At 41.8% G+C, this 25499-nt stretch overlaps 1 pseudogene; it reads left to right on the forward strand.

Annotated features, from left to right (window-relative positions):
• Positions 1-5070: 5070 nt before the first annotated feature.
• LOC120052505 overlaps positions 5071-25499 on the forward strand; it is a 29616-nt pseudogene continuing 9187 nt past the window's right edge.

Genomic DNA, 25499 nt, shown 5'->3' on the forward strand with positions numbered 1-25499 from the left:
TAGTGATGACCAGGCACAACGCTGATATAGTGTTTTTTCTCAAAGTTGCCAGGATGTCACCTGTCCTACTTATATCAGTACACTTGTAAAAACCTAATGATTATGAAACTTATATTCGATAAAATAAGCCACAAGTAGCAAATAACCAAATTGGACACTCTCATTGACCTCCATACAAAAACTCCTCGCTTGGTGGGAAGAAAAATTTGAAAACAGATTTTGGGCCCAGTTATGACTCTCACTTCACCTCTTCCTCTCTGGATGAGAGCAGGCTTGGCAGGGTGAGAGGAACAGCAGGAGAGGGGGGTGGGGTCAGAGACAGGCCAGGAAGGCGAGGGGATGGGGTGGTGGTGGAGGTCTTTGGTCCTCTGTGGGCCCGTCCATCCATCACAGGAAGTCACCTCATGGAGCAACAGCTTGGATTTCACACCTCACGGTCACTGGAGGGTCTCCTCACTGAGGGGAGAGGAGAGAAGAGGAGGCCTGACTTTATCTAGATAGTGTACCATTTAGACTGCTGAACAGGACAGAGCATTGACAAGGGTAGACAATCTATTTCCACTTGACTGGGTACAGTAGTTTTTTTTCTTTTTTCTCTCTCTCTCTCCTTATATATGCTTCAGAGTGAGGGTCATGTTTTATCTGCTGTGATTGGAACTTAATTATTGTGTCATTGCATGTGCTGGCTCATTAGTGATTACTGGGATTACTTTTACTGTGCTTCCTTAGTACTCCTGACATTGCTCTTAGCAAAGGAGGTAATGACGATGACTTACAGTACCTTCTGTTCAAGGACAGCTGAAGACCTTACTGTACTTGCAGGGTTAACTCACCAATGGTGTGTATGCATCTTGAGGTAGCTAGTGGGGTGGAGAGGAATCATCCCCACATGTCTCATGCTGACCACCATAATTTGTGTTCCCAAGAATTCTAAGGCTACCTGCCACAATGACAACTGCCCTGTAACACTCACATCTGTCATCATGAAGTGCTTTGAAAGGCTGGTTGGATAGGCTGCAAGGATAGGCAACAACACCTCCGCCATGGCACACATCAACTCCATCATTCCAGACACCCTAGACCCACTCCAATTTGCATACCGCCCCAACAGATCTACAGACGATGCAAACTCAATTGTACTCCACACTGCCCTCTCCCACCTGGACAAGAGGAATGCCTATGAGAGAATGTTGTTCAGTTCAGAGTTCAACACCATAGTGGCCTCCAAGCTTGTCACCAAGCTCAGGACACTGGGACTGAACACCTCCCTCTGCAACTGGATCCTGGACTTCCTGACAGGCCGAACCCAGGTGGTAAGGATAGGCAACAACAACACCGTCACGCTGACCCTCAACACGGGGGCCTTCTAGGGGTGTGTGCTTAGACCCCTCTTGTTCTCCCTGTTTATCCACAACTGTGTGTCCATGCATGACTCCAACTCCATTATCAAGTTTGCTGACGACACGGTGGTAGGCCCGATCACCTATGACGCTGAGACAGCCTACAAGAAGTAGGTCAGACACCTAGCAGTGTGGTGCCAGGACAAAAACTTCTCCCTTAATGTCAGCAAGACCAAGGAGCTGATCGTGGACTATAGGAAACAGGGGGCCGCAGCGGAGAGGGTCAAGAGCTTCAAGTTCCTCGGTGTCAACATCACTGAGGTCTTAACATGGTCCTCTCATACCAGCACAGTCGTTAAGAAGGCACGGCAGCGCCTCTTCTCCTCAGGAGGCTGAAACAGTATATGGCATGGCCCCTTAGATCCTCAGGAACTTTTACAGCTGCACTATCAAGAGCACCCTGACCGGTTGTATCATTGTCTGGTATGGCAACTGTAGCGACCTCGACAGGAGGGCCCTACAGAGAGTGGTGCGGACAGACTAGCACATCACTGGGGGTGAGCTCCCAGCCGTCAAGGACGTACATGCCAGGCGATGTCTGAGAAAGGCCCCAAAAATTGTACTGTACTGTTCTCTATGCTCCCGTTCGGCAGGCGATACCGGTGGATCAAGGCTCAGACCAAAATACTTCTAAACAGCTTCTATCCACTGGCCAAAAGACTGTTAAATGGCTAACAACTACTGCTTTCCCTCTCCCACAGACTATCAACACTGACTCTATGCCCATCCACATGTCACTCGGACACACCTTCACTGTCACTCTTACTCACACACACGTACACACTCACAACTGACGCCACACACTCACACGCACACACACCCTCACACCTACGCTGCTGCTAAAATGATTATTGATTAGATGCATTACTACTATGCTACCTGCCGCTAAAATTATAACTGATTTGATGTGTTACTACCATTACACTGTTGTTTACATGTATATTTTACTATTAGTATATTACCATAAGTATTTATACATTCCTGCTACCAGTCACTTTTCAGCCCTGTTTATATGTATATCAACCTGTTACGCCTACACTGACAGTCTTGCACCCACACACATGAACTCACATACACACTCACCACAACGCACCACTTATGCCGCTGCCAAACTATTTACTATTATTATTAATCCTGCTACAAGTCACTTTCTCCTAATCCCTGCCTTTATGTACATATAAACCTCAACTACTCCAGTATCCCTGCATTGTACATATGGTACTGGCACTCGCCCTGTATATAGCTTACATTCTCCTTACATTAGTTTTCCTCCCTTAAACAACACCTTTCACTGCACCTATCTGGTGTATGTGACAATAATAATAATAATAATAATCAACCACTCCACAAATTTCTTGTTAACAAACTATAGTTTTAGCAAGTCGGGTAGGACATCTACTTTGTGCATGACACAAGTAATTTTTCCAACAATTGTTTACAGATAGATTATTTCACTTATAACTCACTGTATCACAATTCCAGTGGGTCAGAAGTTTACATACAGTAAGTTGACTGTGCCTTAAACAGCTTGGAAAATTCCAGAAAATTATGTCATGGCTTTAGAAGCTTCTGATAGGCTAATTGACATCATTTGAGTCAATTGGAGGTGTACCTGTGGATGTATTTCAAGGCCTACCTTCAAACTCAGTGCCTCTTTGCTTGACATCATGGGAAAATCAAAAGAAATCAGCCAAGACCTCATAAAAAAATTGTGGACCTCCACAAGTCTGGTTCATCGTTGGGAGCAATTTCCAAATGCCAGAAGATACCACGTTCATCTGTACAAACAATATTACGCAAGTATAAACACCATGGGATCACGCAGCGGTCATACCGCTCAGGAAGGAGACGCCTTCTGTCTCCTAGAGATGAAAGTATTTTGATGCAAAAAGTGCAAATCAATCCCAGAACAACAGCAAAGGACCTTGTGAAGATGCTGGAGGAAACAGGTACAAAAGTATCTATATCCACAGTAAAACGAGTCCTATATCGACATAACTGAAAGGCTGCTCAGCAAGGAAGAAGCCACTGCATCCAAAACCGCCATAAAAAAGCCAGACTACGGTTTGCAACTAACTGCACATGGGGACAAAGATTGTGTCCTCTGGTCTGATGAAACAAGAATAGAACTGTTTGGCCATAATGACCATCATTATGTTTGGAGGGAAAGCCGAAGACCACCATCCCAACCGTGAAGTACGGTGGTGGCAGCATCATGTTGTGCTGCAGGAGGGACTGGTGCACTTCACAAAATAGATGACATCATGAGGGAGGAAAATTATGCGGATATATTGAAGCAACATCTCAAGACATCAGTCAGGAAGTTAAAGCTTGGGTCTTCCAAATGGACAATGACACCAAGCATACTTCCAAAGTTGTGGCAAAATGGCTTAAGGACAACAAAGTCAAGGTATTGGAATGGCCATCACAAAGCCCTGACCTCAATCCTATAGAACATTTGTGGGCAGAACTGAAAAAGCGTGTGCGAGCAAGGAGGCCTACAAACCTGACTCAGTTACACCAGCTCTATCAGGAGGAATGGGCCAAAATTCACCCAACTTATTGTGGGAAGCTTGTGGAAGGCTACCCGAAATGTTTTACCCAAGTTACACAATTTAATGGCAATGCTACCAAATACTAATTGAGTGTATGTAAACTTCTGACCGACTGGGAATGTGATGAAAGAAATAAAAGCTGAAAAAAATAATTTGCTCTGCTATTATTCTGACATTTCACATTCTTAAAATAAAGTGGTGATCCTAACTGACCTAAGACAGGGAATTTTTACGAGGATTAAATGTCAGGAATTGCGAAAACTGAGTTTAAATGTATTTGGCTAAGGTGTATGTAAACTTCCGACTTCAACTGTATATATATATGTTTTATTCCTCATGTTTTTTAGTTATACTATTTTGGTATTGAATAATAAACTGCTAGGAAGGGCTTGCAAGTTAAGCATTGCACAGTACTTGAGCATGTGAGAAATACAACTTGAAACCTGAAACTTGGAACTCATACAACGCATGGGGGTAATTATCCAGTTTTGGCACAGAGATGTGTGTATTGATTCAAAGAGAAAATACCTCCGTGGAACCTCTGGGACTAGCTAGAAACTATTGAAGTTTTGCTGTGCTTCACTGTACACAGAATAAGAGATTTTTCAAATGTTTTCCTTCATTTAGAACAAACAGACTCGGCTCTCACATGTGCTCTCACCCACCAGCTGATCAGACGTGGATGGAAAGAGTGAGGTAGATTTACACACAGGTGCTCATGCCTACAGCAGGGGGATATAGGGATGGAGGATAAAAGACACCGATGCTGACAGACAGATGTGTATTAGACACACAGGCAAGACACACTCCAGGCCTCCACACTGAACTCCACTCAGTCTTCTGCTGTGCTAGTCTTGTCAGCTTCATTGTTACCCAGGATCCCCTGAGTGTTGTCAGTCTGACAGGATAACAACTTGGTCTCTACTCTCTATCACTCTGCTCAGTCTTCTATCACCTCTCCTCCTATCACACTGACAGGCAGGGAGTTCCTCTTCGAATCAAAGAGATCCGCTTTAAAGTTACAACCATTCTGATAGGGTCGCAAGAGAGAAAGGTCAGATGCTAAAGTAAACAAAGAAGCTAACAGCGATTATTCAGCACCACTGATATAGACAATGACGGAATCAGAATGTCAGAGTTTCAGCACCACTGAACATCAGCATCACGGGAAAGTAGACCGCAATCGTATCCGGCGTCTGAAGTTCAGCACCACTGGAGAGTGGACAGCGATTGTATCCGGCGTCCAAAGTTTAGTGTCACAGGAAAGTGGACAGCATTCGCCTTCAGGAAATAAGTGGACCTAGGAAGTAGGCCTAACCAGAAAGAAGCCTAGAAACCTGGGTGGGGAAGGGTAGGGAATAAAATAAACCACTCCATTGTTTCTGCACCATACCATATGACTATTCTTGCACAGATCGACAACTAACAGGTTTCATTAGAAAACCATGAAATCATGAAAAACAATTACAAGGAATTTGCAATTCATTTATATTACTAGATTAAGTTATATTACTACACAGTATCATGTTTCAAGAGATGTTCACAGCTATTCCCACTGTCTTTTAAAAAGATATGAGACAGATTAATTCATGTCAGCCGGCATAAGGAGCTGGTCCACTGGATCTATTTGGACTCTCTGTGTTATCCTTCTCAGTGATTCTACATGCTGCATTATGTCATTTTGGACAATGAGACTCCACCTCTCAGTCAACAGTTCTCTCTCACTGGTGTAAAACTAAATGTGAGTACAGCACTGGAACCGGCAGAGGTGTTACAAGCTCAACAGAAAAACAAAATCCTGGGGTATTATTCTGCAAGCACTGGCTCCCACTTAGATAAACAGCAGCAAAGCCAGAACAAGCTTCAGGCAAGAACTGGAGGTGAGAGAAAGAGATGGGGGGGGTTATGGATGTTTGGATGGCAGTAGATATTTGGAATGCTGAATGGTCTCCAGAATAACAGTGTGCTCTCACTCAGTCATTAAAGAAGCAGTGCTATTGTCTCACAAGGATAAAACAAAAGGTGACATGATTATCATGCTTTGATTATGTCCTGATTGGCTGCACTTTGTGCTACTGCTACATGTAATGATTAACAAGAGCCTCTTGGTTGATGGCTGTTGGCTCGTGAATCAAATTCTAACCACACAGACAATTCCTTACAGCATGTTCAACATTTCTGCAATCTGTTATAAAAGTGACATTGTAGGGTTGATTCCAATTAAGACACCATTTCTAATGTCCACTAAATTATATGTTGTCATATATCACAGTAAAGAGCATGGTTAGGTAGGTTACTAGGTTACTAGGGTTGAGCAGGTTTTTGGGCGGCAGGTAGCCTAGCCTAGCGGTTAGAGTGTTGGGCCTGTAACCGAAAGATTGCTGGTTTGAATACCCGAGCCGACAAAGTGAAAGATCTGTCGATGTGCCCTTGAGCAAGGTACTTAACCCTAATTTGCTCCTGGGGCACTGTACTACTATGGGTGACCCTGTAAAACAACACATTTCACTGCACCTATCCTGACAATACAACATCTTTTTTTTTTACTTTATAAATGTAATCTGTTACAGTTACTAGTTACCTATCCAAAATTGTAATCAGTAAGGTAACTTTTGGATTACCTAAACTCAGTAATGTAATTGGATTACTTTCCGTTACTTTTGGATTACTTTCCATTTAAAAGGCATTAGAAGAAGAAAAAAGGACAACCCTATTACACACACGCACACACAAACACTCACACACGTAGGCACACACACACGCATTAACACAACTTCTGTCTGTCAGCTCCATCCAAAAATGGACCATTACTAAGAGCAGCCTGCCATTACCCAAAAACCTGCCTGCTGATGGAAAAAATACATTTGATGGCACTGCCTGGCTACTGAAAAACACCATGATGAACAGTAATGGCCATGTATTACAGTGGTCATATAAACATAGCCCATCTGTTTGATGGCATGAATAACATGTGGAGCAGGACAAGGTGACAGATGAAGGTCAAATATGAGTACATAACAGCTCTGTTTCTCTGACCTCCAACGTCATATTCTCAGAATGGAACTCTGGAGACGGGTGACACTGATCTCCTCTCCTAGCAACCGAGCCAAAGTTAAAACCTTGGTGAGCCCGATGATATCCGTCATACATCACTCTACTGACGCCTCCTTTTGTCTGACTGTCTATGCCGTATCTGGACTAGAGGTCGACCGATTATGATTTTTCAACGCCGATACCGATACCGATTTTTGGAGGACCAAAAAAGCCGATACCGATTAATCGGCCGATTTTTTATTTTATTTGTAATAATGACAATTACAACAATACTGAATTAACACTTATTTTAACTTAATAATACATCAATAAAATCAATTTAGCCTCAAATAAATAATGAAACATGTTCAATTTGGTTTAAATAATGCAAAAACAAAGTGTTGGAGAAGAAAGTAAAAGTGCAATATGTGCCATGTAAGAAAGCTAACGTTTAAGTTCCTTGCTCAGAACATGAGAACATATGAAAGCTGGTGGTTCCTTTTAACATGAGTCTTCAATATTCCCAGGTAAGAAGTTTTAGGTTGTAGTTACTATAGGAATTATAGGACTATTTCTCTCTATACGATTTGTATTTCATATACCTTTGACTATTGGATGTTCTTATAGGCACTTTAGTATTGCCAGTGTAACAGTATAGCTTCCATCCCTCTCCTCGCCGCTACCTGTGCTCGAACCAGGAACACATCGACAACAGCCACCCTCGAAGCAGCGTTATCCATGCAGAGCAAGGGGAACAACTACTCCAAGTCTCAGAGTGAGTGAAGTTTGAAACGCTATTAGCATGCACCCCGCTAACTAGCTAGCCATTTCACATCGGTTACACCAGCCTAATCTCAGGAGTTGATAGGCTTGAATTCATAAACAGCAGAGCTGCTGGCAAAACGCACGAAAGTGCTGTTTGAATGAATGCTTACGAGCCTGCTGGTGCCCACCATCGCTCAGTCAGACTGCTCTATCAAATCATAGACTTAATTATAACATAAAACACACAGAAATACGAGCCTTAGGTCATTAATATGGTAGAATCCGGAAACTATCATCTCGAAAACAAAACATTTATTCTTTCAGTGAAATACGGAACCGTTCAGTATTTTATCTAACGAGTGGCATGCATCAGTCTAAATATTCCTGTTACATTGCACAACCTTCAATGTTATGTCATAATTACGTAAAATTCTGGCAAATTAGTTCGCAATGAGCCAGGCAGCCCAAACTGTTGCATATACCCTGACTCTGCGTGCAATGAACGCAAGAGAAGTGACACAATTTCACCTGGTTAATATTGCCTGCTAACCTGGATTTCTTTTAGCTAAATATGCAGGTTTAAAAATATATACTTCTGTGTATTGATTTTAAGAAAGGCATTGATGTTTATGGTTAGGTACACGTTGGAGCAGCGACAGTCCTTTTTCGCGAATGCACACTGCATCGATTATATGCAATGCAGGACACGCTAGATAAACTTGTAATATCATCAACCATGTGTAGTTATAACTAGTGATTATGATTGATTGATTGATTGTTTTTTATAAGATAAGTTTAATGCTAGCTAGCAACTTACTTTGGCTTCTTACTGCATTCGCGTAACAGGCGGGCTCCTTGTGAGGCAGGTGGTTAGAGCGTTGGACGAGTTAACCGTAAGGTTGCAAGATTGAATCCCTGAGCTGACAAGGTAAAAATCTGTCGTTCTGCCCCTGAACAAGGCAGTTAACCCACCGTTCCTAGGCCGTCATTGAAATTAAGAATGTGTTCTTAACTGACTTGCCTAGTTAAATAAAGGTGTAAAAAAAAATATATATAATAATAATAATAAATCCGCTAAATCGGCGTCCAAAATGACCAAAATAATCGGCCAATCCGATTAATCGGTCGACCTCTAATCTGGACCATTGTGCTTTAAATGTGCCCTTCTGAAGATGAACAGATTTGACAATATAGCTGGGTTTATTCAAGGAATTTAAGTTATCTGCTGAGAAATCATCACTTGTTAATGGAGGGGTCATATTGGCAAGAACTATTGATGGAATCCTTTTCAATGCTATTGAGTTCACACTTTACCTCCAGTGGCCTTTGTGCAGTTCAGTTAGTACTTTGACAACCAGGATGTAATGACTCTGATATACTTTCTAACTGCAGATTTGAAACAGTAAGTGAATTGTAATGGTAGTACAGAGGCCGAACTCTGTTTCATATTAGTTAGTAAATGCAATTTCTTTGTAACATGGTACCAGTACAACTCAATGTAAAGTGGGTCTAGTTATTGGGTAACTTTTTTATGCAGCGTATGGTTTTAACAACGGCAATGGGAGTTATTGTAATTCACCAGCAGTTATTCATAAAATATAGTTAGAAAAGTCTGTAGACTAGACAGTGATGAAAGTTTTACTTTCGTCTTTATCTATTTCAATCACAAAGCAGACAGCTCCTTTTCAACATTCAAAGCATGATGATATCCAACCATTTGGTTTCCTCTATCTCTTCCAGAAATCCCTTCTGTTTGCCGCAGAGACCTTCATTATTTTTCAATAAGTTTTGCTCTCCACAGACAAATTGGTGAGGGAGGCTGTTTCAACATTTACCAATAAAATTACATTAATGAGGTGCAAATGAGCTCTGTCATTATCCCATCACTGAAAATATAATAACTTCCATAAAGGGACTATATATACTGGAATAAATATTCAAGAGGCTGCTTTATATGCATTTTAAATGGCCTGACACTGCCGCAGTTAGTTCTGACAACCACAGGGGATGACATCAGGTAAATAAAATATCAGATGCTCAAGTTGTTTACTACTGTTTGGTTCTGTGAGTTCAGTTGGGAGATGAATCGTTTTGAGTTTGTTTGGTTGCATTTTAACCTGTTGATTTGCAAAGAGATTTCATCAGTGGTTGTTGAAATCTAACTTCCTGTAAGCAGTGAGGACACAGTACTTCTCTGCAGGTAGAGGCGCTTAATAGTACCTCATTATCGCCCTTGGCAGCATTCCCGAGCCCGGAGATTAAAAGTTGTGGCGTTGCGCATTATAGTGATTCCGTTTTTGATCTTTCCTAAGAACATGGGATAAACCACACTGTAACTGTGCCTCACTTTCAACTCCAAGCCCAGAGCTGACAGGGGACTCTGTAATGTTCAATCAGCCATCAACGGACACGTGTGTGTGTGTGTGTGTGTGTGTGTGTGTGTGTGTGTGTGTGTGTGTGTGTGTGTGTGTGTGTGTGTGTGTGTGTGTGTGTGTGTGTGTGTGTGTGTGTGTGTGTGTGTGTGTGTGTGTGTGTGTGTGTATTCAAAATGGGAATACATTAATTTAAGAATCCATCATAAAAATAACATTTCAAAGTCTCAAACATTTGCCTCAACAAATGTCAGATACAATATTGTCATGACGTTGCCCTCTTTGGGTACAGCGAGCACCATCCCCCTCTCTCTGTCTCCTGAGAGGTCATAAATTCCTGGAGGAGATTATCTCCTCATGGCCACAGAGAGAGAGTGAGTTTTCATAGAGAGAACAAAGGAATTTATTCCACCTCACAGGACTTGAGGTCTGAACAACATTTATGTTCTGGAGAATCTAATTGTTGTATGATGAATGAGTGAGGATGATACTGTTTGTGAAATTGTGTAATGTGATTTTGGACTGTTTAATGAAGGAAACTCCAATTCCCTTTGGAGTTTAACTAAATCAGAGGACCGCCATTGAGCACAGTTATGGTCTGGCGTCCTGGGACAGGCCCTTTTCTGCTCTTCCGAATAAAACCCCCACCCGGGTTTTCTATCATCAGACCAGCTTACCTCGATAACGAGAGGGCCAAGGTTTGAGAGAAGACCATAAACCTGAGTATAAGCTAAGGTTTGAGTAGATGGCTGAATCTTTTAACCATACCACGTGGTTAAACTCTTAGACTATTGATACCGACAGAATAAGAACAAGTCTTTGATATTAATTACTAGTCTGCCGCTAGGAATTCAGTATCAGTGAACGCGAAGACCGACAACCGCCGAAACATCTACCCTATAACGACATGAATGAATGTCACTCTGAACTATCCATTCTAACCACAACAGAGAGAGAGAGCGGACAAACTCTCCAACAGAAACAAACTTTTCAACAGAGATCCCGACGACACACTGAGCGTAAATATATATATTGATTGCAATTGTTCCCGAATGAGTAAGCGTTAATGTGCAAAGAATTAGCATTTCAATTGTTATAATTATCAACTCTGTAGTGACTTCTCAGCTGACCCCCACTCCCCTTTTGTCTAACAAGCCGCCATGCCGGTTTAGCCCACTAGGGCACATCTCCTATCATTTCCTTGTAACCATATCTACTGTTTGTTATGCATTTCTGTGAATTACTTAGTTAGTAAATCAATGATTTTAAGACAATTGATGTATGACAATTCACTCATAGTGAAGACTGGGTTCGTGCAGATAACCAACAATTTACGTCGTTTGGAATGAGACTAACGTGAGGTAAATAATAATTCATTAATTCGAAGACTAATTGATCAGATATTAAAATATCTGAAAGTTATATTAGGAAAATTATAACTTTGTAATCTGAATATTTTCCTTGGTGCCCTGACTTCCAAGTTAATTACAATTACATGATTAATCAGTTTAATCGTGTAATAATAATTACAGAGAGTTATTTGATAAATAAGTCTTCAGTTTGAATAATGTCAAAGACACAACATATTTGGTGCCCCCTGTGAGGAATCTGTGAGGAAACAGACTGCCTTATATACAAATTGGTTGTGTGTGTATTCCCATTGGAACAAGCTATTACGGAGCGCCTCCGGTCGTGTGTCGTTAGCGTCAGAGCAATGAGTGAAACATTCCAGATTTAGTCCGTTAGGCCAAACGGTACTATTTCTGTTGGTCAATATTAAAGAGCAAGGGCATAGAGCCAGTAAGGTTAGAAATTAGAAGATATCTGTTCGGTGACCGAGCCAAAGTATTCTGTCCGCCTACCGCACTAAGCAAGTGTGGGCAGACCACAGGCATATCTGTATTTATGTACCGTGTCGCTCCGGTCAACATAACGCTATGCCGAATGGGTTAATGTGAGACGTCACTAGTAAACCCACCCTTTCCATGGTGAGAGGACCCTATTTTGTGCTTGGAAGTGACATTTCTGAACAACGTAGGATTAGCTTGCACGGGATGCTAAGCTAACAAAATGGAAACATTATTTCCTGTGTCCCGTTTAAATTTCTCCGCCTTGCGCAACGGAAGTCCCGCCCTTTGTACTTCCGTTTGATTTCAACATTCTGCATCACCGGCATTCCGCTAGCGGAACTCCTCCCACATTCCACTGAAAAGGCAGAGCGCGAAATTCAAAATATATTTTTTAGAAATATTTAACTTTCACACATTAACAAGTCCAATACAGCAAATGAAAGATACACATCTTGTGAATCCAGTCAACATGTCCGATTTTTAAAATGTTTTACAGCGAAAACACCACATATATTTATGTTAGCTCACCACCAAATACAAAAAAGGACAGACATTTTTCACAGCACAGGTAGCATGCACAAAGCCAACCTAACTAACCAAGAACCAACCAAACTAACCAAGAAACAACTTCATCAGATGACAGTCTTATAACATGTTATACAATAAATCTATGTTTTGTTCGAAAAATTTGCATATTTGAGGTATAAATCAGTTTTACATTGCAGCTACCATCACAGCTACCGTCAGAAATAGAACCGAAGCAGCCAGAGTAATTACAGACACCAACGTCAAATACCTAAATACTCATCATAAAACATTTCTGAAAAATCGATGGTGTACAGCAAATTAAAGACAAACATCTTGTGAATCCAGCCAATATTTCCGATTTTTTAAGTGTTTTACAGCGAAAACACAATATAGCATTATATTAGCTTACTACAATAGCCTACCACACTACCGCATTCATTCATCAAGGCACGTTAGCGATAGCAATAGGCACGTTAGCGATAGGGAATAAACCAGCAAAAGATATTAATTTTCACTAACCTTCATAAACCTTCATCAGATGACAGTCCTATAACATCAGGTTATACATACACTTATGTTTTGTTCGAAAATGTGCATATTTAGAGCTGAAATCAGTGGTTATACATTGTGCTAACGTAGCATCTTTTTCCCAGAATGTGCGGATATTTTTACGACACTCAACTATTCTGACCAAATAACTATTCATAAACGTTACTAGAAAATACATGTTGTATAGGAAATGATAGATACACTAGTTCTTAATGCAATCGCCGTGTTAGAATTCTAAAAATAACTTCATTACGACATACAGCTTAGTTATAGCGAGAGAGTACCCAAAATCTGGGCGCAAACGACTATTTCACATGTTCGACAGATATATGAAATAGCATCATAAAATGGGTCCTACTTTTGATGATCTTTCATCAGAATGTTGTACAAGGGGTCCTTTGTCCAGAACAATCGTTGTTTGGATTTAGAATGTCCTCTTCTCCAGTCAATTAGCACGGAAAGCTAGCAAAGTAGCGCCTAACGTCCCGAATAAATTTCAATAATCTAATAAAACTATATTGAAAAAACATACTTTACGATGATATTGTCACATGTATCAAATAAAATCAAAGCCGGAGATATTAGTCGTCTATAACGGCAGCTTTTCAGAAGGCAAAACCAGGTCCCTTCACGCGCTCTCCGGAAAACAGGAAACTGGTGACACGTCATGCCGAGAGCTTTTATTCGACCCCAGATCAAGTTATACACTCCATTTCTTCTCTCACTGCCTGTCGACATCTAGTGGAAGACGTATGAAGTGCATGTATACTGATATATATGAAGCCCATTTATAGGCAGGCCCTAGAACAGAGCATCGATTTCAGATTTTCCACTTCCTGTCAGGAAGTTTGCTCCAACTTGAGTTCTGTTTTACTCACAGATATAATTCAAACGGTTTTAGAAACTAGAGAGTGTTTTCTATCCAATAGTAATAATAATATGCATATTGTACGAGCAAGAATTGAGTACGAGGCCGTTTAAATTGGGCACGATTTTCCCCCAAAGTGAAAACAGCGCCCTCTGTCCTCAACAGGTTAAAAGAAGTATGGGAAATCCAAACGTGGATCACGTTAGATATCAAGCCAATCGCAATTGACTGGATATCGATGTCTCATTCAATTTAACTAACAAGTGAAATGGCCAGATTTACCTTTTAAATAATATCCAAATTGATTGGGCTTCTACAATCTAATGAGACAAGATTAACTTTTTCCACATTAACTTAGATGAAGCAAAGCTCTCAGGTTAATTTAAAGTTTAATTCCCAGATAGCCTATACAGGTTTGATTATTCATTAAATTTGATCAATCAGTAAAATCTGCTTTTGCAAAGCACAATCAATCAGTCCCGCCTCCAGCGGGAATCCCATATGGCTGTGGCCTGAGGGGAAAGTGTACCATAGTGGTGAATGTACCTAACATTACTTTATGATAATCCAGCAATCTCAATTGCTTGGGTATCATCGTCTCATTCAATTTATTTATTTAAATTGTCGAACATACCTTTCTAGGTTCTTCCAATTAAATGAGACACCTTAAACTTTGCAATAATAACCTAGATCAGGGGTGTCAAACATACGGCCCGCGGGCCGGAACCGGCCCCCAAGGAGGTTCGATCAGGCCCGCAGGATAATTTGAAAGTGGAAAAAATGCATAAAAGACATGGAATTAATATTTTTAATTCGCTGCAATTCATGGATTATCCGCTAAGGGGCGCACTCTTTCCATCAGAGTAGAAGACAAGCCGCATCACTGAGACAGACTGAAAACAGCAGACGGTATCAATGCGCCATCTGCTGCTTGTTACGACGTTGTTAATACCTTGGTCTCTACCTCTCCGCTACACCCTCATTAGCCAAAATGTCGTTATCCAAACGGAGAAAAGTAGATAAGGAGTGTAGAATTTTCAAAGAAAAATGGACCACGTCCTATTTATTTACAGAGATGCACGGAAAACCTTCGTGCTTGGTGTGTTTGCAACAAGTTTCGGTATTGAAGGAATATAATATTCGACGCCACTACGAGACTCATCACAGCGAAAAATATGACGGCTTGCAAGGACAACTGAGAAGAGATAAGATTAACGAATTGCTGGCGGGTCTGAGGAAACAGCAGTCAACTTTCATCCAGAGCCGAGAAGTCAGTGAAGCAGCGGTAAAAGCCAGCTACCTAATTGCTAGCGAAATAGCATTAGCATCGAAGCCGTATTCCGACGGTGACTTTGTTAAACGATGCATGATGAAGGCGGCTGAACTTGTATGTCCCGAGAAGCGACAAGCTTTTGCCAATATTAGCCTGACGAGGAATACTATAGCAGAGAGGATTTCGGAACTATCGGCAGATTTAGACAGTCAATTGAAACAGAGAGTCAAGTCATTTATTGCATTTTCCGTGGCAATTGACGAGAGCACTGACATCACAGACGTGGCCCAACTGGCCATATTTATTCGAGGAGTTGATGAGACATTGACTGTTACTGAAGAGTTTCTTGAGTTGGTGCCAATGATGGACACCACAACAGCCGAGGACATTTTCGGCTCTGTCGTTGCTGCATTGGACAGAGTTGGAGTGGACTGGTCCCGCGCTGTCAGCCTGGCTACAGACGGCGCGCCATCCATGGTCGGAAAGAAAGCAGGTGTCGCGACAAAGTTCAAAGACAAAGTACAAGCCCTTAATGGAGGAGATCGTTTCTGGACATTTCACTGTATTTTGCACCAGGAGGCATTGTGTTGCAAGTCGCTGAAAATGGACCACGTCATGGAGGTGGTTGTTCGCACTGTAAATTTCATCCGGTCCAGAGGTCTGAACCATCATCAGTTTGACAAACTTCTCAGCGACAGCAACATTACCCACAGCCTGCCATACCACACTGAAGTGAGATGGTTAAGCCGAGGCGCTGTGCTGAGGCATTTCTTTGATCTACGAGAGGAAATCGGACAGTTCATGGAGAAAAAAGGAAAACCGGTGTTGGAATTACAATCTCAGGAATGGCTACGGGACCTTGCATTCTTGGTTGATATTACTGAACACTTGAACAATCTGAACAAAATGTTGCAAGGCCGCAAAAAAGTTGTCACACAGTTTTCTGACAACATACATGCATTTAAGTTGAAGCTGACTTTGTGGGAGATGCAACTGGCAAATGGCAACCCTGCTCATTTCCCCTGTCTGAGAGATGTGTGTGTGACCAGACCTGATGCGGACATGAAACGGTACAAAGACAAAATTGCAGGACTACTGCGGGAGTTTGAGAAACGTTTTCAGGTATTTGGTGAACTTGAGACAGAATTTTCAGTTTTTCGCTCACCTTTCACAGTTAAAGCTTCTGATCTGCCGGTCGAAATTCAGCTAGAGATAATTGATTTGCAGTGTGATGCAGATTTGAAGGGCAAATTTGCCTCTGTAGGTCTGGACAGATTTTATCAGTATCTACTACCAGGGTACCCCAAATTAACAGCCCTGGCTGCTAAAATTTTGTGCATGTTTGGGACAACCTACCTTTGTGAACAAATTTTCTCAGTGATGAATATCAATAAAACAAAAATGCGTTCAAGGCTCACAAACAAGCACTTAAATGACATTCTGAAAGTGACAGCTAGTCAGGACATGACACCTGGTGTTGATGCACTTGTACAGGCCAAAAGATGCCAAGTTTCAGGAACAAATACAAGTCCAGACTAGACTAACACCTTTAAAATGCTGCCTTAGATACTGTTTGCATTGAAAGAATACAGCTCTGTGAAGATGAATCCTTACTGTGGTGATTTAAAAAATGTGCACTTTAATGTTAGTCAGCAGCTTCAAAACAAAAGTTGTGTGATGGAATTCTACTGTTCATACAACTCCATAAATTTTCAGTATGTATTGTATGTGTATGTATGTTTCATGTATGAAGTTTACAGATTTACAGGACAGGCGAACACTTTCTTCATTACACATTTAAAATCACTCTCCTTAGTTTGTAAGGTGTACGCAGGGATTACATTTAGATTTTATATGCGTATGTGTAAGTGGTTTAAAAATTCCTTTCTTTAAAAGTCTCATTTAATCTTAAAGTGCATTACTATATTTTTCAGTACCAATTAAAGTTTTGTGCCTTTGTACAATCAGTGGGATCAGTTGCAATGCATATTTGTGAATGATAAAAGTAAATTGCACATTTGTCTAAGGAAATATGAGGTGTTTCATGAAATGTTTTGTAAAAGGATAGTTCATTAAATTTCAATATTTTCCTAATGTTCTTGTGCTTCTTTACACCAAAACAAAGGAAAGACATGATATTTTGGTTATTTATAGCAGAGTATGGTATAATTTTAATGGTCCGGCCCACTTGACATCTCCCTAGGCCGTATGTGGCCCACGATGCGAAATGAGTTTGACACCCCTGACCTAGATGAACCAACTTCCCAGGTTAATTTAAAGTTTAATTCCCAGATAGCCTATCCAGGTATGATTAATCATTATCATTGATTAATTCCATTTGCTTTTACAAATTCATTCACGTCCAACTTCCACAGTACTGATTGTTCATTAACGTCCATGAATAGATTAAAATCGTCTTTGCAGCTCCCAACATATTCCAAAACCAAACTTTGGAAAATTAGGAAAAACATTTTTTCCTTTCAAATTTTTTAATAATGTGCAAGCTATCAGAGGGGGTAGTCCCCACTCACCCGCTAATTAGTGAACCTCCACCCATAAATTGATTGATCTCCAACCCTAATTATGCCATTAGCGGAAAAACAGCAGACAACAACGCTTTCCAAAATCAACCGTCGGGCGCAGGCCTCGTAAAGGTTCTCTCCAGTCTAGCCCTGATGTCTTGCCACCCGAGATTAGCATCCGTCCAATACCGCAGTGCACAGCTGAAGCACGAGCAGGTAACGGTAGACATAAAGGGACAGGTGGAGAGGACCGGGAAACCAATGACAAATGCAGAAAAGGAAAAAATTCTGCTAGCTATGGAACTGCGCTTGAAAACTGAACAATTAAATGTAATTGCAAAAACCTATGACGATGAACAAGCACAAGCTCTTCAACAAAATCGTCTTCTACAGGAACAAAATCATATGCTACAGGAACAACTCGATTTAGCCAAAACTAAATACGATGATGTCCACGCCAAACTAGATAAATCTGAAGAGTTATCTACAAACAGGAGCGCTCAACTTGATAACATGCATGCTGTTTTGTTGAATGTTACTCACAGTAACACGGTTCTCCTCAAAACGCTGCAGACCAAAGACGATCAGTTAATGAACACAATGACAAAGTTGGATGACAAATCAGCAGAACTCGCTGACCAAATGAATGATGAGAGAACTCAGGTGATGAGGATGGAAATATTAATTTCTAAGCAAGCGGAGGAAACCTCATCACTGAATCTCTCGCTCCGTACTCAAGATCTCTATCTGCAAACCATGACAGATAAGTTTGAGACCGAAAGGAGCAAGTGCGACACTCACGTGTCCAAAATCAGTACTCTAAGCGCTCAAGTGGACTCCGCAATGCAGCAGAATACCACCCTTAGGTACCATCTGGAGGAAATCCAGAATGGTCACGCTCTACAGCGCGACTACCCATCCAAGCAACCGGAGCCCTGTACTCACAGGAGTAAAGACGATAGGTTTCAGACCTTGCCTCCCTCATGTGTCCCTCAGTCTTCTCCTCTTGGCCATTCGGCACTGAGCAATATGGCGCCTCTTGGCCAACAACAACAAGGCTTGGCTTCTCCTCTTGGCCTTTTGGCCCCAATCTCTCCACAGGATGAAGCCAACCCTCTCTGCTCGCTTGGCGCGTAATACCTTGACAAACTCGTCAAGAATTTCCCCACCTTTGACCCCGTTCCAGGTCAGCCAAACGATATTGAGACGTTCCTAGCTGACATAGAGGACGCGTTGGATGGCTACCCGAACGTTACGGGTTCTGACAGGGTTTACCTGTTGAAGCGAACGTCGAATAGACACGTGACAAGGTTAATTCGTCTACAACAGCAACAAGTGCTAAATGACTACGCTAAACTTGCCACAGCTTTGAAATTAGAATTCAGTGGTTCTGCGACTCGCAAACACGATAGCTCACTGGCTAACACCGTCAAACAACATCGGAACGAACACCCACAAGCTTACTATCATAGGCTTCGTTCAGCTTACTTTGGCCTACTCACTGAAACAGGAATGGAAGACCTGTTACCATTTAAACAAATGTTCCTGTCGAACATGTATCCCACCTTCATTACCTACTTGGGCCCTGCCGCCCACGTTGGCTTGCCTATCTTACAACTCAGAGAGCTTGCAAGCACAGCTTTTGAGGCATCAAAAGTTCACAACGCTAAGAGCCCTGACCACTCGGTTTTGAAGTTTGACCAAGAGCACTCACTCCAGTTAGAGGGTGCATTATCAGGTATTGGAGCGTTGAGAGATGACGCACAACAACAGTTTCTACCACGAAACCATTATTCCAATAAACTCCGCGGTCGAAATAACTGTAAAGTACATCGCCATCAACATGACTACCGCTACAATCGACCTGTTCGCTACGTTCCTGCACCCAACCCACAAAAAGTGTCAGAGCACAAGGGTAACAAAGAGTTGAAGGACGATCAAAACGTAGACCAATGTTCTCAAGAAGTTCCACTACGGGAAGATCTAAAGCGAGAACAATTTGAGAAAAGGGTAAAAGATAAGTCACAAGGACTAGATGGGGAATTACCAGACACCAGGTCCGCAGGAATTAACACCCATAGCAAGGACGTTAAAGTTCAAATTTCTCCCGCTCTCATTCAAGACCCTATCCAGGGCCCGCTTGATCAAGAAACAAGCCCCCGGGCTTCGTCTATAGACTCTGATACAAAGGTTGCGAAGAAAAAGGTCAAACGCTTAGTTAAAGCCAAGCCAACTCAAAATCGGAAAAGTCAATCTGCTTCCACCTTGAACAGAAATGGCACATCACGTCGTTGCGAACAACCACTCCACTTTGTGGGGAATATGTCCATTAAACACAAATCTAAACGGCCATACCTGGAAACAGTCCTGGAGGACTGCTTAACTTGTCATGCGCTAATTGATTCGGGTGCGACAATATCACTCATCTCTCAAACATTGTTTGATGATCTCAAAAGGGCTTTGGTTAAAAGTGGAACGATGCGACACTACACTTCGAGGGATCACTCAGACTACCTCACCTCTCACATTGAGAGTCATGCTGAAACTACACTTCAAGGACGTATCGCTCTTTCACCCTGTGTATGTTACCAGCGTCGAAACGGTACCCCTGCTACTTGGAGCAGACTTGATGGATCGGTTACTCCCATTGATGGATTGGAAAACCAACCAGGTATGTTCACAGGCTACAGTGCCTTCTCCACTGACCACACTGTCTTCCGGTCATCCGGTCATCCCTGTAGACTGCCCAAAACTAGTGCCTTACAGCTGTAGACTTATCATATAGTTATCAACTTAGGATAGTGCCTAAGCAACACACCAAGTAGGAAAACCCTAGATATGGCATTAGAGACAATGCCATGATAGTCATTTTGACAGAACATTGGACGTATATAGAATACAGTCCAATTAGATGATTTTTGTGTGAGAACTATATTTTGTATATCTTTTGTTTATGCTTTCATTCCTTTTTGGTTCAGTTCCTTTGACACTTAGGAAGTGATAGAGCCATAAACAAAGTCCCCATACAACCATCACTTAGTGCCACAACGCCGCTCATTGGGGAATTAATGTAATTATATATATTTCATGAGTGTGTGTGCATTGTTAACATCTGCCTAAGTTACTACCCAGATCTTCCAGTCTGGACGACGACCAGACGACGGGTCCGGAACGGTGATCCCAAATCCGGACACCCACGGCCCATCCTTGTGGCGGCATGCCCCTCAGGTATTATGAATCTGGCAGGTACTGTATATTTCGTAGCTAGGACAGCCATCTTGTCAAAGCCACAAAATAGGACCATACCAATAAGAATTTGAGGGGCATGGATTTGAGGTGCTGGGAATTTGCAGGTTTCCCCTGGCCCATACCATACTGTGTGGTCCGATGAGAGACTCTTATCCACTCCTATATGTCCAATATTACCATTTGGGAGTTTAACCCTCATTCCTTATTAATGGTAATGACTAACACATATTTAAATACATTTTCCTCACCTAATTGTTCCCTGTTCAAATACTCCCATTAATCTACTTTGGGAAATGTAGGTTTAATTGACACTGCTGACCATGAGTAAAGCAAATAGCATCAGTTTGGACAGAGCCTGTCAAGGCCTCGTTCTTCACATCAGCACAGGGGTTTAAGGATCTGCTTTCAGAACTAACACACTCACGGAACCTTCACTTAACATTTCGTAACTAACTTGAAACATTTACTTTCAAACCATTTCAATAGAATCACAATAGCAATGCAGACACGACTAAATTGGTTGCGATCAGTGAACACAGATGATTTCGTTGCTTTCTTTGTTGACTGGAGTAGGTCCGTCCTCATCTCGGCTTTATCTTTGCTGAGATGGAATCATGGTGTTTATCGAATGTGTCAAGGTGGTAACAGGGAAAGGCAAACGGCTGTCCAGTTAAACTGAAGGAAAGGGCTGGGATATACACTACCGTTCAAAAGTTTGGGGCCACTTAATAATGTCCTTGTTAACCATGAAAACATACATGAAATGAGTTACAAAATTAATAGGAAATATAGTCAATATGTTGACAAGGTTATAAATAATGATTTTTAATTGAAAAAATAATTGTGTCCTTCAAACTTTGCTTTCGTCAGAGAATCCTCCATTTGCAGCAATTACAGCCTTGCAGACGTTCCTGAAGCACCTCCCACAAGTTGGATTGGCTTGATGGGCTCTTCTTACGTATCATACGGTCAAGCTGCTCCCACAACAGCTCAATGGGGTTGAGATCCGGTGACTGTGCTGGCCACTCCATTATAGACAGAATACCAGCAGACTGCGCTTCCGTAATTAGTTATTGCATAGTTTGGAGCTGTGCTTTGGGTCATTGTCCTGTTGTAGGACGAAATTGTCTCCAATTAAGCACCGTCCACAGGGTATAGCATGGCGTTGCAAAATGGAGTGATAGCCTTCTTCAAGATCCCTTTTACCCTGTACAAATCTCCACCTTTACCACCACCAAAGCACCCCCAGAACTTCACATTGCCTCCACCATGCTTGACAGATGGCGTCAAGCAGTCCTCCAGCATCTTTCCATTTTTTTCTGCGTCTCATGAATGTTCTTCTTTGTGACCCGAACACCTCAAACTTAAATTTGTCTGTCCATAACACTTTTTTCCAATCTTCCTCTGTCTAGTGTCTTAACGGACCCATATGTCTCTTATATTGCATTTTGATGATGTTGCCCGTTTTTTCACCTAATGTAGCTGCATTATTTGTGTGTTATGTATCATTAACTCAGTATCTGTTTTTTTCCCATACTGTCTGGAAATACAAATTACAGCTTCAACAATGTATGCAGCTGCAAGCACCTCTCCCTGAATCTATGTCCTCATTGTAATATAGCAGTCCCATTTGAGAGGACAAGACAAATACCACAGAGAAGGAAACAAGAAACAGCCCAGTGGCCCTTAAATTCAATTTTCCAGCTCTCAGTTTTGATCATCCTGTAGAAATACAACTTTTTGAGAGATTACTAGCTATGCTTTAAAAAGGAACATGACGTTTTTATCATTTCATTTTCTGTATGACGTGATAATTGTGTGGAGTCATAACTATGACAGGCTTTTAAAATTGCATTACACTGTAAAAAATTCAAGGTTTTGAACACCCTTTTGGAATTGTTTTGCATGTATTTGAGTCCAATCGAAACTATAGCATCAATTGCTAAGCTTGGGGTTGTATCACTCTAATGGTAAAGATTATATCCCCGGCCATAGTCCTCTCTTTGATCCTATAGTTTACAGCAGTGTTTCACTAAGGAGAGGCTTTTTTTGCCTAGACTTGAAACAACTTAAAGTTATTATACTGTCTGTGTGGTGTGCTGGATGTCTTTATGGCTCCTGTCTCCAGAGGAAAACAGGGTTAAGTAGACTCTGCAACGCACCTCCATGCTCCGTCAGTCATGCAGACTGCTAATGAATTAGTAGCCCTCGGGGAGAAGACATGCATTGCAAATTACACAGGAAAAAAAGTTACAGTATGAGGTCTCGGGTTGGATTACCTACCCTTGAAAACTCTCCATGATAGATTTCCTCCACACCATGTCAAAGGGGATACGGCGGAGCAGGCACCTCCATCTGTTAAAGGAAAAAAAAAGAGGCTCTGTCCCTGTCGCTCTGTCATCACCATTGGTGGACAGGTCTGCTCTCCCTGATAGAAATAACAAGTGTCTGAAAGACCAATCAACAAACAAGTCATGGGAGCTGCTCAGTAAGCTAGGGCACCAGAGGGATGTGCTGTTTTGATTGCTAAGTAAATACCTTGTCCATGAAGTAAGACCAGGCTTAGCCCTACAGTAGAGTAAGTTAGAGGTGAAGTTCATTGAGCAGTTCCACCTGCCGAATATTTCTGAGCCACATCATCTTCACATTTCATGATGAATGAATACATTTATACAAAACTTAGTTCCCTCGTGAAAAGGGGGTTGATCTGGTAAAGATGTGGGCTGGTTCTCTACCTCCTTGCCTGCATTTTAATGATTGGTTATGAAACTTTAATAAAGGGAACCTGCAGGCTCTCCAAGAGGCTGAGTACCATTGCCACACTTTCATTTATTCATTCATTCTTTATGCTTTATTTATTTATTCATAGCAAAGAGAGATCATGCTCTCGAAGGCAAGGTGCCAATAGACTGGAGATGCGGACGGTATATACCACCGCATCTTCCTGCTTTGTAGACAAACTGTGGAAGGCAGTGTTCTGGAAACCTGCCCGGGCCCTCTCCCCTCCGTTTCCTCCCCACACCGAGAGCTCAGTCTGTGGGGAGAGCAGAAAACAAAGCAGCCTAAACATTATGCAGTGCACAGCTTCCCTGCATCTAGCAACCAGCCTCTACACTCCCAAGAGCAGAGAGGAAAGGTTAGGGGTTAAAAATTAATGTTGTGGCACAGAAAAACAGCAGAAGAGGGAAGACATTTAATGAATGTCAATAGCTTATGCCATAGCAGAGCTCTTTTCGAGTGAGAGAGGAGGAGTGATTATGTAATGCTGAAATGCTCTAGCCTCAGGATTGGCATTCCTGTGTGAGGGTGGGAGGCAGAAACACAGTGACATAAGTATTGCATAACTCTGTCAATATATGAACCAGTGCAGCAGGCTTACCCAGGAGGAAAAACAGTTAATGGTCATCATTCATACCCACCACACAGAAAATTGAAAAGGACCTTTTACCTGTATTTAAAAAATATACAGTATATATTTAACCTTTATTTAACTAGTCAAGTCAGTTAAGAACAAATTCTTATTTACAATGACGGCCTACCAAAAGGCAAAAGGCCTCCTGCGGGGACGGGCCTGGGATTAAAAATAAAAATGTATTAAATAAAAATATAGGACAAAACACACATCACGACAACAGAGACAGCACAACACTACATAAAGAGAGACCTAAGACAACAACATAGCATGCCAGCAACACATGACAACCCAGCATGGTAGCAACACAACATGACAACAACATTGTAGCAACACAACATGGCAGCAGCACAACATGGCAGCAGAATAAAACAGGGTACAAACATTATTGGGCACAGACAACAGCACAAAGGGCAAGAAGGTAGAGACAACAATACATCACGCAAAGCAGCCACAACTGTCAGTAAGGGTGTCCATGATTGAGTCTTTGAATGAAGAGATTGAGATAAAGCATTATTGTTTGGTCAAAATGTTGCAACAAAGAAAGGCCTTGTCTATGTATATTCCAATACCTATAAAGCTCTAACAGTATATGTATGTTGTTTTGTCCCGTGTAAATATTCCTTTTTTTTTGGTATATATTTCATCTCTTTTTTCCATGTTCTAATTAAACATACCTTCTTTCTTTTTTTAGAACTTATAACTGGAACCTCCATCAGAAGCTAGCCAGCAAATTAGCTACTAGCTATTTAGTAATTGTTAGCCACTGCTAGCGGTCTTTACCTTTAGCTCAGACACCAGCCGCTTTAGCCCGGATAATACCTGCCAGTCTGCATAGCGCGATATCAGCCCTGAGCATATTGGACTGCTTTTATTCCACTACATCACCGGATTCCTGCAGCAAGCTCTGGACCATTACACCGGATCATCTCAGCCAGCTAGCTGCTACCGAGTGGCTAACACCCTTGTCCAGAAGCAAGCACCAGTTAGCCTCGAGCTAGCATCGAGCTAGGCTCATCTCCTGGCTAGCCAACGAAGTACACCAACTACAATACCTCTCTTGCCAATTGGCCTGGACCCTTTGTCGACACAGAGCCCCGCCGATCCATCACGACTGGTCCGC

This window comes from Salvelinus namaycush, chromosome 1 (assembly GCF_016432855.1).
Source record: "Salvelinus namaycush isolate Seneca chromosome 1, SaNama_1.0, whole genome shotgun sequence".
Taxonomy (NCBI): domain Eukaryota; kingdom Metazoa; phylum Chordata; class Actinopteri; order Salmoniformes; family Salmonidae; genus Salvelinus; species Salvelinus namaycush.